Here is a 15,565-nt window from a genome sequence, read left to right as displayed (position 1 = left end):
GTACCTTCCCCTCACTCTGCCTCCCCTTCTGTTCTCTGTCTGATGCACAGCAATGCAGCAGGTAACTTTTGTGTCTGGAGCAAGCCTTGCACGTAAAGATTTATCCCAAATACAATGCCATCAATACTCCAGAATCTGGGAAGGTAAACTTTTCTCTTCTGCTACACAGGTAAAGCTTTAAGCACACAGTACATATCAGTTATGATCATGATTTATTACTATGAACCTCTGTTTTACAGGGTCGGACTCACCCAGAGATGGGGCATCTCAGCCCCTCTTCCTGTATTTTTTGGTCCTCTTGCTTTTTCCCTTCTCCTGGCATCCTGCTAGTCATCTGTGAATCCATGGTCCCTAGAATCTGTAAATTGAAGCCAGTGTAGTTTGATTTAGTGAGATGCGCACTGGAGTTAGATCCAGAACACCTGGGGTTGACTCTCCCTCGGTCCGTCTTATGCTTTTCTTTGATCTCTCGGTAGCTTCTGCTTATTCACTTTGAAAGGGAGATGATGATGCCACCTCACAGTGTTGTTCTGAAGACAAAGTCATCAAAGTGATTCATTCATTCACTGATTCACTCATTCACCCCTTCTTCATTCAACAGTTATCAAACACCTACGGGTGCCAGTACTGAGGATACAGTAGTGACTAGGACATATACATTCATGTCCCTATGGAGTGTTCATGCTATGGAGGCAGAAAGACAAGCAAATAATTAATTCGTGACCACAGGTTGCAAGCAATGCTGTTGAAAAAAAAAAAAAGTGAGCAGGGCACAACAATAGAGAAAAACATAAGAACAGCATAGATGGTAAGGTCAGAAAAGGGCTGTTTAAGGGGACAATTGTGCTTTTAGGGGGCAATATGTACAAAGACCCTATGGCAGAAGTCTGCATCAGAGGTTCCTCCTTCTTCTGAGCAGCTAAAACACTTGGTAGATACCTTTATGATGGTGCTTGTCACCTTTCACTGTAATTATCACATGCTAAACCTAATCACTGGACACAGACTATTCTCTTCCCTCCTCCAAGGTTAGGAATCCTATTAAAGGCAGCATGTGAGAGCAGAAAAAAAACATCACTTCCTAATCAAATAGATCTGGTTCAAAATCATATCAATCGCATCTCAGTCACGTGGGTGATTATAGATAAGGTGCATCGGCATAAGCTGGACATTAATAACATCTACATAATGAATGGCACTTTTGATGAGGGTGAGATCACTTGAGTCTACGGAAAAGCACATAGTAGGTACCCAAGATATGTTGACCGAACCTGTTACTTTTAACCATTGGCTTGTGTTCAAGGTCTCCCCAGCCTACAGCTACATCACAGGTCTAGGAGAGAGTCAAGTGAGATGTTGTTTGTGACAATCACAGTGGTGGCCCTTAGTAGGTGCTCGACAGATGCCACCGGGGAGTTATTTGACTGGAGAGGGTGGGGGGAGCTGGAGCCCCAGGGGGGCTATTGCAGTGGTTGTTGGGAAGTCTGGGGTGGAAGAGACTTTGTGGGAAAACACAAATGCAAGCTGTTCCTGGGTTTTATTAGTCTGTCACCCACGTCTTCCCTCTTGAAACACTCTGCAATCAAAAGAGTTTGGAGTGGACTATTTTCAGCCCTTAGCCTTCACCCTGAGCTGTACTAAGAGGAAAGCTGATTAGGGAAGCTCTGCGGTGTGCACATAAGTCAGAATCACCAATATCCATCCTCTGCAGAATTAGACTGTTAATTTTTCCCCCCGAAACATTACAATCATGTTTTCATTACCCTAGTGTCACTCTTCGTAGGATTCATTATGGCAAAGACCCTAAAATCTATGACTCCTTTTAGCCAACTTAAAACTTCTTTCCGGACCTGGATCAACATTTCTCCTTGGCTAAGATGCCTTCTCTAACTAACCTCTCCCTCCCTGGAAAGTTCCCGTCACCTTCCTGCCATCCCAGAACCTCCAACTTACGCTTGCAGCTTATGCCATGATAACGTGCATTCGCCTGAATGTTTTCTCTTGGGTTTTCTCTGTAAGTGAAATTACAATTTTGAATTTGATAGTTTTCAAATTTTAGCGCACATTGGAGTGCACTGGGTGGGTGGTGGTTAGTGATAAAAATGCATATTCCTAGGCACCTAGGCAGAGATTCTGATTTAGTAGGACTAGGGTGCAGCTCTGGAATATGTATTTTTTTGCAAACTTCTTGGGAGATTCTGACATATGCTGTCTCTAGACACACTTTGAATACCATTTAAATGGATGATCCCCTAGCACTAGCCTGCTCCCTATTTGAGAACACTAGCCTGCTGCCCACTTGAACCAGTGTGAACTGGTTCAAGACTGATTCCTGGCAGGCTGATTCCAAGGCCTCTCAGGAAAGGAGTTAGCAAGGTTCCTTGAAAACCAGCTATAGTTCAGTGCCTAATCAATCAATTCAGGTAAACCACAAGAGACTCCCAATCATAACATGAGAGGGGCTGGTGCTCCCTCCAGCCGCAAATGCAGAACTGACTAATGTGTCTCAGCCCTAATCATACCAGCATATGGACCTTAACCACAGAGCTTCAAGAACCATTAGGGAAAGCAAATCAAAACCACAATGAGATATCACTGCACACTAATAGGATGGCTATTCTAAAAACAAGACAAAACAAAACAAAAGACGACAAGTGTTGGCAAGGCTGTGAGGAATTGCAACCTTTGTACACTGCTGGTGGGAATGCAAAATGGTGCTACCATTATGGAAAACAGGTTTCTCGAAGGTTTCTGAAGGTTCCTCGAAAAATTAAAAATAAAACTACCTGTGACACAGCAATCCCACTTCTGGCAATTTATCTAAATGAGTTGAAGTCAGGATCTCAAAGAGATATTAGTACCCCCATGTTCATTTTGGCACTCATTGCAATGGTCGAGATATGGAAACAATGTAAATGTCCATTCGTGGATGAACAGATGAAAGAATGTGATATATACATACAATGGAGTATTATTCAGCCTCAAAAAGGGAGCTCCTGCAGCATGTGACAACATGGATGAACTACTACTTCTGTCCCCATGAATTTTTCCCCAATGAGTGTTGTTTCAGTAAATCTGGGAAGTGCTACATGACCACTTGCCTTAGCCTGCATAGCATATATCTTTAAGCTTGACATTCCCTGAGTGATACACATAAAATCACACTTTAAACTCTAAAGATTAACCTTTGTATTACAACCCATATTCCTTTAGGTCTGGGACCAGTTCTGATCATGCTGTTCCTAGGATTTTCCCCATACCCAAACTCAGTCCTTAACCATTCACTGCATTAGTTTCCTACGGCCATTGGAAGAAATCACCACAAACTGTATGGTGCAAAACAGCAAACGTTTATTATTTTACACTTCTGAAAGTCAGAAGTCTGGACCTTTTGTGCTAAAATCAAGGTGTTGGCAGAGCTGTGTTCTTTCTGCAGACTCTAGGGGAGAATTTATTTCCTAGTCTTTCAAGTTTCTAGAGGTCGCCTGCGTTCTTTGGCTCATGGCCCCTCCACCATCTTCAAAGAGCATCTCCCTAACCCCTACTTCCATTGTCCCATGGACAATTCTGGGACCTTCTCTAATTCTGATCCTTCTGCCTCCCTCTTATAAAGATCATGGTGATTACATTGGGTTTATCTAGATAATCTAGAATAGCCATTCCATCTCAAGACCCTTAACTTAATCACATCTGCAAAGTCCCTTTTGCCATGTAAAGTAACTTAGTCATAGGTTCTGTGATTCACACGTGAACATCTTTGGGAGACCGTTATTCAGCCTACCACATCAATCAAATATCTAATGAGCTATTGCTATGTGTCAGGTGACTGGGGATGTGGTAGACAATAAGATAAACATGATCCTTGCCTTTTAGAGCTGTATTGTCTAGCTGGGAAGATAGAATAGCAAACAGGTAATGAAAATAAAGGGCGAGGAAGGTTTGAAAGGAAGGATAGATAAGGAGATCTATTTTGGAACATAATAAGTACCAAAAGGACTTTTTTAAAAAAATTTATTTATTTACTTTTGGCTGCATTGGGTCTTTGTTGCTGTGCGCAGGCTTTCTCTAGTTGCGGTGAGCGGGGGCTACTCTTCATCGTGGAGCACAGGCTCTAGGCACACGGGTTTCCATAGTTGTGGCACACGGGCTCAGTAGTTGTGGAGCACGGGCTTAGTTGCTCCGTGGCATGTGGGATCGTCCCAGACCAGGGCTCGAACCCGTGTCTCCTGCATTGGCAGGTGGATTCTTAACCACTGTGCCACCAGGGAAGTCCCCAAAAGGACTTCTTGATGCTGCCCACTTGCCTAGACTGAATCGTACTGGTCCTGCATTACTACTATCTGTGTTCTGCTTTCCTGGAGTACTATCCACTAACAGATATGAAAAACTGCTGGTTGACTTGGGTTGCCATCTATTTGCCAGTCTGCCATGGGACCCTGTGTCCATCTGTCAGATTGGACAGGCAATACTGAGTTTTCTGTACATTCATGATAGCAGGGTTTTCTTTTCTGGGTCTGCCCTTATCCCACTCCAGGAAACTGGGTCATGTCTCGTCTAGTCCTAAGCCACAGCAGAGCTAAAATGAGATAATTAGTGCAGAATATTTATAAAATGGACACATAATTACAAGAGACCCTTGTCATTTCATCTAAGTGTGATTATGTCTCCCTCCTGCTTCCCACCTCATCATGGCTTCATCTTGGCCACTGTCAAGTCTTAGCTTCTTACCACAATATTCAAGGCCCTTTATGACCTGATACCTGGCTCCCTCTCCAGGTTCACTCCCTGCCACACACACTTCCAAAGTAAATGTCCTCACAATGCATTTATGGTTTATTGCACCCTAAAAGGCCATGCTCTTTCCTGCCTCAATATCTCTGCCCGTGCTTTTTTCTCCTATTAGAATAGCATAAGACCCATCCCCAGCTCTCCCAATCTCATCCGCCTGAAGGACTCCTATGCATTCTTTTAAAACCCAAATCAGACATTGCTGCTTTCCAGAAGTCTTCCCTGACTCTCCCTGAGGCAGTTTTGCATACCATCAGGATACCTGTCTACCCTGAATGTGCTTGTATTTTACTCCTGCCACGGGATTGGTAATTTAGGTGCTTCTGAGTATTACTCTCCTACTTGCCCATGAACTTCTTGAGAGAAGGAGATTGTATCTTATTCATTTCTGCATCTGTCTTTTGCAGGGCTACCATGTCAGGAAGTTCAGTCCCCAGGGGGTGCACCACTATTGTATAAATTATATGAATGATGCCTCTGGAGCTGTGCAACATAGTTGTTCTGGCCACACAGTATTGATTCTCAGCAAGTATTTGTTGAATGAATGAATGGACGAATGGCTAGAAGCCTAGTTGGTAAGCCTCCCACACGGTCCAAAAATGCACCTGTCTGTCTGAAGATGATAGTGACATAAACTCCCAGCACCAACATCATCTCCATAATCATTATAAAAAGGCAATACCTTATGGGCACCCTTCTAAACACTGTGTGCCTTGCCTGTGCCATTCTGTACCAGTTCCCAAGCAAACACTCTTTGGAGAGGTGTGCCTGTCTCTGCTGACACCATTAGCGCAGACAAATAGGCAACTGAAAGAGTCATGTTGGCTTCTGCTTCATTAGAAACTCAAGGGGAAGGGGGAGAAAACCATCAGTGTTTGCCACTCAGAGATCACATCAAGAGAGGAAGGAATTTTCATTTTTTTGAGTTAGTGAGAGGTTATTAAAGTAGCACAAGGTAAATAGAAAGTTGTGTGTCTCTGAGATATAGTGTCTCTTCTGACTCAGAGTGACATCCATGGGACACTTCACTCGAATCCTCCTGAACTGGGATAAGCCACCAGCAGCAGAGAATGCTGGAAAACAACTCTCTCTCCTGACTTAGGAGGCTTCAAATGGATTTATTCATTCAGTCATCTATTAAATATTCATGAGTACCTGTGCAACCAACACTGCACTAGGTGGGTAGGGAATTCAAAGGTGACTAAGATCAAATCCCAGAGCTCAAGAAACTTGTAATTTAGTGTAGAAGACAGATAGATACACTATCATTAAGTTACACAATTTCAAGTGCTAGAGGATAGCAAATATTTGCTGAGTGCTCAGTCTGGGTGTGGTACAACCTTCTACACTGTGAGCTCATGAGCTCTTTTTTGTCTTCACAACAATCCTGTGAGATAGGACCTATGGTTCTTTCAACTTTGAAGGTGAGGAAATGGACGCACAGAGAGGCTGAACAGCTTGTCCAAGATCACACAGCTGTTGAGTAGCAGAGGAGGGATTTGCACCCAGGCCACCTGTCTCCAGAGCCAGTGCCCTTAACCCTCCTGCTGTATTGCTGGAATAATGATTTATGCATTGGCTCTGGGATTCATTCAGTCTAGAGAGTTGGGGACAACTTCTCAAAGGTGGTGGTGACTCTGGAGCCAGGTTTTGAAGGTTAAATCGAGGTGCATGCATGCATGGGCATGGGACATAAGGAGCCATGAGTTTAACCAAAGGTACCAAAGCAGGTGTGTGCAGGATGTGTTCACCCAGCAGCTGACAATGCTGTGACCAAAGCAGGAACTGTAACCGACGCAGCCTTGTCTCTCCACACTGTCACATCTAGGGCAGATATTGCCAGTCATACACAACACCCTTTCTGAAGCAATGTCTGGGCAAAGAAGAAAAGACACCAATTATTAATGACCCATTAGTAACATGTGGGGGTGAGCTGGGAGTCAGCACTTCCATCCGGGTGCCATTTGCCCTTCCCAGTCTAGGCTGCCGGATGCTTGAGAGAGATTGGCAAAGGATGAGGCTGGGAAGGCTGGCTGAGCAGACTGTCGCAGGTGCTAAGGGCCATGTTCAGAACAGGGGTTTTTGTTATGTAGGCAATGGGGATTCAGGGAAAGTTTGCAGAAGCTGAAAGGAGGATGGATGTGTGTATGGAGGGATCAGAGATTTCAGTCCTTGCCCCTCTGCTCTCTCCACATTGAACTCTGGCCAGGGGAAAAGTCAATGAGCAAGGATTCCCAGGGACGATAGTCAGAAAAAAAGGGTGTGGGATCCTCACAGAGAAAGACTCAAACTCACCAAAATGCCCCAGAGTTCACTAATTGTAGATAATCTTGTTTGGGGAAGATCAGTAGAACAATATCCCAGGCAACAATCTCTCTCTCCCCCTCTCTCTTAAAGGGAGAGAGACAAAAGTTGGGAAAAAAGAATGAAGGGATAATAATGTCCTAAAATTGGCTAGGGATTTTTGATTAAGGATCTTTGGGGGTTAGGGGAGTTTGCTTCTTTATCATTGAGGTGAGAATTTGCTTTCTGCCATCTCCAAACAATTGATTCCTCCTTGATCCTGCCAACGTGCTTTACCCTCTTTCATCAGAGTTCCTCCATCATGGAAACAGCACTTGGCTAGAGTCAAGAGGAATACATTCTGGTCTTGATCCTGTTGCTTATTCATTGTGTGACCTTGGAAGAGTCATTCACTTTCTATGAGCCTCAGTTTCTACATCTGTAAAATAAAGGGGTTGGATAATAACACGGAGCCATAGTTGTGGCCTGTATGCCCCTACTATTCCAAAGAAGCCCATGGCAGACATTCTTAATCAAGCATGGCATTTTTTCACCCAGTGGGCCTGGAACAGACCTCAGAATCCTTCTTAACCCAGTGATGTCAATTAGAGTTAGCAGATGATACCAATTCTACTTGCAAGTCCTGGAATAGATGATCTCAAAACTCTCTTCCACTTCTGACATTCTTGGATCCTATGAAAGATCTTGCATGGGAGTAGAAGAAGAAAGTTCTGGGAAGATATATTGGTGCCAGATATTTTAGGAAGGACTTGAGTGTCAACAGCTTTGGCATTACAAGCAGAACAACTATTCAATATGCTCAAAGGGACACAACAAATGACAGCCCAGTGGCTTCATTTTAATCGGCCAGGGCATAAGAGGCCATGTTTCTATTACAAAGAGATCTATAAGAAATCACACCCATTAATGGTTCCCATTAAATTCAGGGCATGTGGGGAAAATTGTAGTTTGATTTAGTTTAGCAACACGAAGATATTGACAAGTTAATCACATAAAAGCGACACCTTTTATGACTGGGCTGTTTGATTTTATGTCAGCAGGTTTCAATTTCCCACATTTTTATGATGGCATATAGGCTCCCCAGCCTAATGTATGCATTAGCCAGAATAAAGGTTACATAGATTGTTTTCGCATTCAGGATGCAAACCTGATAATAACTGATAAAATAATAATCATAATAACCCACCCCCACCCCGCAATTGTATCTCCCACCCCTCCCAAGTCATCCTCATGCTGAGGGATGGTGGGGCTAGGGACAAGCCAGTCAGAGAAGAGAGGGAAAGGAAGGGCATGGGTCGAGCAGTCAGAGGCCTGAGTTCCAATTAAGCAGGGTGACCATGGTTAGGGTATTTTCTTCTCTGTAAAATGGAGAGTGTGAGACCTCCGTCATAGGGCTCCTGTGAAGGTTAAGCGGCCAGTGGAGATAATGTGCACAGGATGGTGCTGGGTTACAGAATAAATCCTGCAAAATTCACACTCACTCATATCCTGTAAGACAGAGAGTGGAGCAAAAGTGAGAAAGCATCTTCTCAAGTTAAATTTCTTATTTCGAAAAATGTATATAAAAGGGCCATTATTTCTTCCTTGGACCATAGTTCTAAAGGCCCTGGTGGCTTCCTGCCGTACATCAGGAGATAACAGCTGGGCCAGGTCATCTGACCTCTCAGGACCGCTAGAAATTAGCTCCTCAGTGACAGAGACCAAGGCAGTGAAGTTATTTAATGGGCATTGTTTTGGGGCCTGAAAGGAGGGAAGCCAGAGGGGAGACGCAGAGCTATTCTCTTTTAATATCCCTCCAAGTCCTCCGGTACATTTAAGCCCTAATTCATCTTTATGCCTTTTCCTTTTCCTGATAGGTTTGTGAAGAGTCTTTGAAAGAAAGACTGATCTTACCCAGGCCGAATGTAATTGGCCGCCCCCCGCCCCCCTCCCCCCCATTGTGACGCCATTGTCACAACCCTCTCCCTTCAGAAGCCTTGGTCTCTATCAGGGGCTGAAATCTCCAGCCATTATTGGGACGGCTCCTGGAAGAGAATTTGAGCTGTCCGTTTAAATCCATTCCTCTGACTCTCAGTTTGGGCCTATTTAAATATTCAAGACAATTTCAAGACTTAATAATGATGAATACGATTAAGATTAGGGTTTAATAAGAGTGTTAAGAAAAGATTTTTCATGCCGATGGAGGTGGGCTGCTGTGAAAATTGAACTGGCACCAGGCTTCCCAGGCCACACTGACCAGGATGGTTCCTCACCTCGCCCAGCGTGTTAACTCTCTCAGTCCAGAATCCTAGGAGGAACCCCATGCATGAGTTCACATCCCTTGTAGATTAGACCCCCTTCCTCACCGAGTTGACCACTGGTCATCCCTCCCAGGTCAACCTCCCGCTGGGCAACAGTGAGGTCATCCGAATACACAACCTCACCTGGTCACTCCTTCCCTTAAAGCCCTTTGTTATGGTTTAGGGAGAGGCTTGGATGGAGAGGCCCGGGAAACCTGGACACCATGAATCTCTGTATTAAACCAGACACACTGCCCCACTACAAGGGGTGTAGGTGAGATGTAGCACAGTCAGCAATGCTGAATGGGGAAGTAAAATCATCTGATTCCTGGTGCATCGAGTTCCCTCTCACCCCAGACCTGAATCTGGGGATTGTTGTATACCTGGGCCTGGCCATTTGGGAGAAGTAGAAAAAAACAGAAGCAAGTGCTGAGCTCAAGTGAAGAAGGTCTAGAGACTTCGCTGGTGGTGCAGTGGTTAAGAATCCGCCTGCCAATGCAGGGGACACCGGTTCAAGCCCTGGTCCGGAAAGATCCCACACGCGGCACAGCAACTAAGCTCGTGCGCCACAACTACTGAGCCTGCGCTCTAGAGCCTGCGAGCCACAACTACGGAGCCCTTGTGCCACAACTACTGAAGCCCACGTGCCTAGAGCCTGTGCTCTGCAACAAGAGAAGCCACCGCAATGTGAAGCACGCCCACGGCAACAAAGAGTAGCCCCCGCTCGCCACAACTAAAGAAAGCCCGCATGTGACAACAAAGACCCAACGTAGCCAAAAATAAATAAATAAAATAAATAAATTTTTTTTTTAAAAAAAAGAGAAGACAGTCTAGACCAGGGTGAGGAATTTTTTTTCTCTAAATGGCCATGGCACATATGATAGGCTTGGCGGGGGGGCACATATCCTCTGAGGCAACCACTCAACTCTGCCCTCATAGCTGGAAAGCCGCTACAGACAATACCTGATCAAATGGGTGTGGCTGTGAGCCAGTAGGACTATTTATGGACTCCTAAATTTAAATTTCATGTGTCATGAAAAGTTATTTTTTTGATTCTTTTTTTTCCAACCATTTGAAAATGTAAAAACGATCCGTAGTGGTCTGGATTTGATCCATGGGCTATAGTTTGTGGACCTCTGGTCTAGACTTTTTGAATGTAGAATGACTCTCACCCACCATGGCCCATTCATTGTCCTGGAATCTGAACCATCCAATTAGAAACTATTCCTCTCTATGCTTTGGGGCTGGAGTGGGTGACTGTGACACACTAGGACTTTTTGATCCGGTCTTTTGCTGCCTTTTAGTGAGCTTGTGACCTATTCTTTGTTCCCTTGACATCCACTTAAAAGACAGCAGCCACTTCTTGCTGGTTTCTCCCTTTATTTCTTCCTGCATTCCCAACATCCAGCCCACTGCCTCCTAAGCATGGTGTTCCTTGGGGTTCTTCCTCTCTCCAAATCTACACAGACTCCCCAGTGTATTATAAATCAACCGTAAGTCCTCATTCTGTCTTTCAGGAATCCCCATAGGGAAGACCCAACTTGTCTGCCCATCCATCTGTCTCACAGCTCCTAAGAACAAATCTTCCATTCCTGTCCAGTCAGTCTTCCTCACTCAGGTCCATCCACTCATGACCTTTCTCTCCCCTGCACCTTTGCCCACCCAAGTCTCACTGCTTGTAATGTTCTCCCCTTTCTCCTGCCCATCCTTCAAGTCGTCGCATAGAAAATTTCCTGACCTCTGTTTCTCTGCCTCAGTCTCCCTACCTCTCTATTTTTCTTTGCATGTGCTTTTCTTTGTCAGATGACTATACCTTTTGCTTTCACTCACTTACCCAGCAAGCCACTCTCTCCTCCCAATCTCCCGTTTACTCCTTCTAAGTCTCACCCGCAGTCACACTCTGTGCCAAGCATTGTGCTGGAGGGTTTGGCTCTCCAGACAAAATCAGATATGTTCCTTGCTCTCCAGGGTCCTGAAATGGTCCCATATCTTGAAGCCCAGCTTAAAGAACAGCCCTGTTCTGCCTATAGGGAAATCAATGGTCATGTTTTATGCTACATTTGTACCCTCCCTCCTCCCTTGCCCATGGTGCCTAGGGGAGGATTGAACGCATAGAAAGTATTCAATAAATACACATTGAATTGGATGGTTTTTCTATGCATACAAATATGTGGCTTTCCACTGAGCTTAGGAAAAAGCTCCCATTCTTTAAGGTTATTGATAATGAGACCTTTCGTGATCTAGCCCTTGCTTACTTCTCTGGCCTCATCTCTCTCACACCTTCCATCTCTCTCTCTCCACTTTATCTAACCTGAACTTCCTCAGGTTCCTTCCAATTGCCATGATCACTCTTTCCTCCAGTACTTTGCATGCTGTTCCTGCTGTCTTGCCCTCTTTCTCCTATTCACCTACCTAATTCTTGCTCACCTTTAGGATGTCGATTATAGAGTCTATTTTGTTTAGGAAGCCCTCCCTGATAATCACTAGACTTGACCTCCTTCCAAGTCTCACGTAGGTGTCTGTTTTCGGCACTTCCCTCCTAGTAGTAGCAGTAACAATCACCCTGGGGTTAGGGACCTTGTCTCTTTGTTCATTCCTGTATCCTACTGTCTGGCATGGGGTCTGGTACATTTGTAGTTAATGCTTAATAAATTGATTTTTTTTTAACTGGATGAATTTGGAATCTGGGAATAATAGGCTGGAAGGTTTTTCTTTGTAACATTCCTTCTGGGGCCAGAGGAAAGTGTGTTAAATATGAGTACTATTAATTTGTGTGACAGTGGGTGACACTTAGAAGGCATAAACTGGGAAGACAGAAGGGCTATAAAACTGATGGACACCCAGTGAGGTGAAGAGTTTTGCAAATTAGTCCTGGGAAATATGAAGGAGGCTGACATAGAATACACCAAGATCTGGCTCAGCTTCCTGAGACTCACTTGTGGGAAAGAAGAAGCTGAGACAGGGGAGAGGGTCTGGCACAGTCTGGTCTGTACCAGCCACCATACTCTGGCTTGGAATTACCAGGCCCGAGGATGGCAGAGGATGTCACATGGAATGTCATGAGGTAAGAAGAACTTTCTTATTTAGCTGAAGATTGGCTTATGTTAAAAATTCCAGGAGCTTCTTTCACCTCAAGAATCCAAATTATCACTCATTTTCTGGATAGCAAATGACTATTTCCAGATAGGGCCCATTAGGCAGAGTTAAGAAAGAACTGCCCCCTCCCACCAAAGCCAGTTTAGCAGATGGACCTCTGTACAGTGAGAAAAAGTTGGGCTCTGCAGGGGAAAGGCACCTCTAGGCATTATCTGCTGCAGTTGTACTGCTGTTAGTCCTGGGAGGGGGGCCGTCTTTTCAGACATCATCACAGCCACCACCTACTTGGCGTCTGCTATTGCCGTGCATTGTGTACTTTACGTGCATTATCTCAAAACCCTTATGAGGCAGGGACTCTACTCTGCTCCTCTTTACAGATGAGGAAACTAAGGCTCAGAGGGTAAAATTCAGGGTTACACTGCTTGTAGTGGTGGGGTTGGATTTTAACACGGGTCTGATTTTAGAGCCAAGCACAGCTTACCCCCACAGGGAGAGTCTTATAGCACTGAGAGCTTATTTACTAAACTCCCAGGTAGGAGGGAGGTAGACAGTCACAGTGATTCGCAGGGCATGGATGGAGCTGCGGTGGCAGTTTGACTGGGAAATGGTGATCAAATGTCTGTGAAGCCCAGGCAGAGGCAAGGAGCCATTTGAGTTCTGGAGACCAGAGATGTGAAGATGTCTAGCTTTGGGATTCAGGAAAACTGGATCCTACCTACTAATAGGGTCTGAGACCCTGGACAGATCATAGCTTGTTTCTAGACTTAGGTTACCCACCTGGACTTCAGGATGTGATCCCCAAGGCCCCTTCTTGTTAGGCCTTTGATCCACCACGATGGTGGAAAAGCGGCATTGGCACTGAATCCCTTCATGACTCCTTCCCAGCTTGTTTTAGTGGCCATACTTCCCATGAGTCTTTGAAACAATGACTTTGAATGCCATGGTGAGAGGCTATAGGGAAAGATTGGGCCATTTCCTGTAGCTCTAGGGCTGGGTTTCTCACACTTGGAACTATTGGCATTTTGAGCTGAATAATTCTTAATTGTAGGGAGGTTGTCTTGTGTGTTGTAAGAAGTTTAGTAGCATCCCTGACCTCTATCCACTAGATTCCAGCAGCAGCCTCTCTTTCTGTTTAGTGGTGACAACTAAAAATGTCTCTAGACATTGCCAAGTATCTCCTGGGGGGAGAGGGTCACTTCACACTGAGAATCACTACTGTAGGCAGTCCACAGGTATTCTCTCCAAATTCAGAGATGTTCAGATTCTCAAGATTATTTAGTCACGCTCCCTCACTTTGGCCATGAGGAAGCTGTGAAGCCCAGAGAGCAGATGGGGCTTGCTCAAGCCTCCACCACCTTGGAGCCTCATTGCCAACCATTCCCCCATGCCTCTTGAACTTGAACCACACTCAAATGTTCAAATCATCCCCATCCCTTCAGGCCTTCATGCCTTTGCCCGTGCTGCCACCTCCATTTTCTCCTCCTTTTTTCCCCTACAACTAGAGAGTTCTTACAGGAACTTCAAGATACAGCTGATACTGTGTTCCCATACCTCTACTAATGCAGTCGTCTTGGTGCATCAGAATTACTTTCTCTCTTTCCTCTCGACTGTGAGCTCTCAAGATAGAGGGATCAAGTCCGACTCAGATTTGATTGCGCATGGAGGTTGGCATGTAGCAGACACTCAGTAACTATTTATTGATTAAGTAAATTAAAGGTCATCTAGTTCAGCTGCTTTCAAGTTTTGTTTTTTTTTTTTTGGTAGCTAGTGCATCCTTTGTTCAAATGCATCTTGCATGGGAGCATAAATGAACAAAAGAGATAAAAGTAGAGTGCTCTGATTAAAACTGGGAGGTGGGGTCTAGTCACTCCACTTTCCTTCCCACCACCACTCCTTTCCCACAACCTCCTTTGCCCTCACCACCATCATGCAGCGGCCCTGAGGGAGCTCCAGGGAGGAGATTTGTTTAAAAATCACTAATCTGGTCCAGCCTCAATTTGATGTTTGAATTCTTACCAATTCATGATCCTCAAACTTGGCTGTCCATCAGAATCATCTGGGACAGTGAAAGGTACAGATTTACAGACCCTGTGGTTAAAGATTCTGATTCACTAGGTCTGTGATTGACAACACAGCTAGGTTTTGGGAAACTCTACACATACATCCTACAGTGAGTACTTCCTCTGGTGCTGACCACATTCTCCTCCTGCAGCCCAATCCTTTTGAAACTGCTCACATAATTAGAAAGTTCTTATTACCATTAAAGCTGTCTTAAGGTGTAAACTTTTTAGCATCCTCCATGGCTCCTTGGGGTTCACACATTCTAGAAAATATTATCTAATGGGATGAACTTTATAAGCAAGTTTTAAAAGGGAAGACAGAGGGAAGGGGAAGATTCCATTGATGTTATTTTTTTTTAACATTTTTTTTATTGTGGTAAAACATACAGAACATAAAATTTACCCCTTTAACCATTTTTAGGTGTACAATTCAGTGGCATAAAATACATTCTCATTGTTGTGCAACCATCGCCAATATCCATCTCTAGAACTCTTTCATCTTTCCAAACTGAAAGGGTGTATCCATCCACTCCTCTCCCTTCCCCCACCCCCCGACCCCTGCCCCTAGCAACTACCATTCTGTTTTCTGTTTGTATGAATTTGAGTACTCGAGGTACCTTATATAATTTTTTTTAAATACTTGAATTTTATTTTATTTATTTTTTATACAGCAGGTTCTTAGTAGTCATCAGTTTTATACACATCAGTATATACATGTCAATCCCAATCGCCCAATTCATCACACCACCACCCCCATCCCCCCACTGCTTTCCCCCCTTGGTGTCCATACGTTTGTTCTCTACATCTCTGTATCAATTTCCGCCCTGCAAACCGGTTCATCTGTATCATTTTTCTAGGTTCCACATATATGCGTTAATAAAGGATATTTGTTTTTCTCTTTCTGACTTACTTCACTCTGTATGACAGTCTCTAGATCCATCCACGTCTCTGCAAATGACCCAATTTCGTTCCTTTTTATGGCTGAGTAATATTCCATTGTATATATGTACCACATCTTCTTTATCCATTCGTCTGTCA

General features: G+C 44.4%; 1 long non-coding RNA gene across 2 annotated transcripts in view; it reads right to left on the bottom strand.

Annotated features, from left to right (window-relative positions):
- Window positions 1-15,565, bottom strand: part of LOC309633439 — a 147,611-nt gene that overhangs the window by 35,274 nt on the left and 96,772 nt on the right. For both annotated transcript variants that reach the window (XR_014247518.1, XR_014247519.1), the window contains exon 4: window positions 252-358. This is a non-coding gene — a long non-coding RNA (uncharacterized lncRNA). The remainder of the gene's footprint in view (window positions 1-251; window positions 359-15,565) is intronic.

The sequence above is a fragment of the Balaenoptera borealis genome (genome assembly GCF_965194805.1).
Source record: "Balaenoptera borealis genome assembly, chromosome: 8".
Taxonomy (NCBI): domain Eukaryota; kingdom Metazoa; phylum Chordata; class Mammalia; order Artiodactyla; family Balaenopteridae; genus Balaenoptera; species Balaenoptera borealis.
This window is presented reverse-complemented; position numbering and strand designations above follow the sequence as displayed.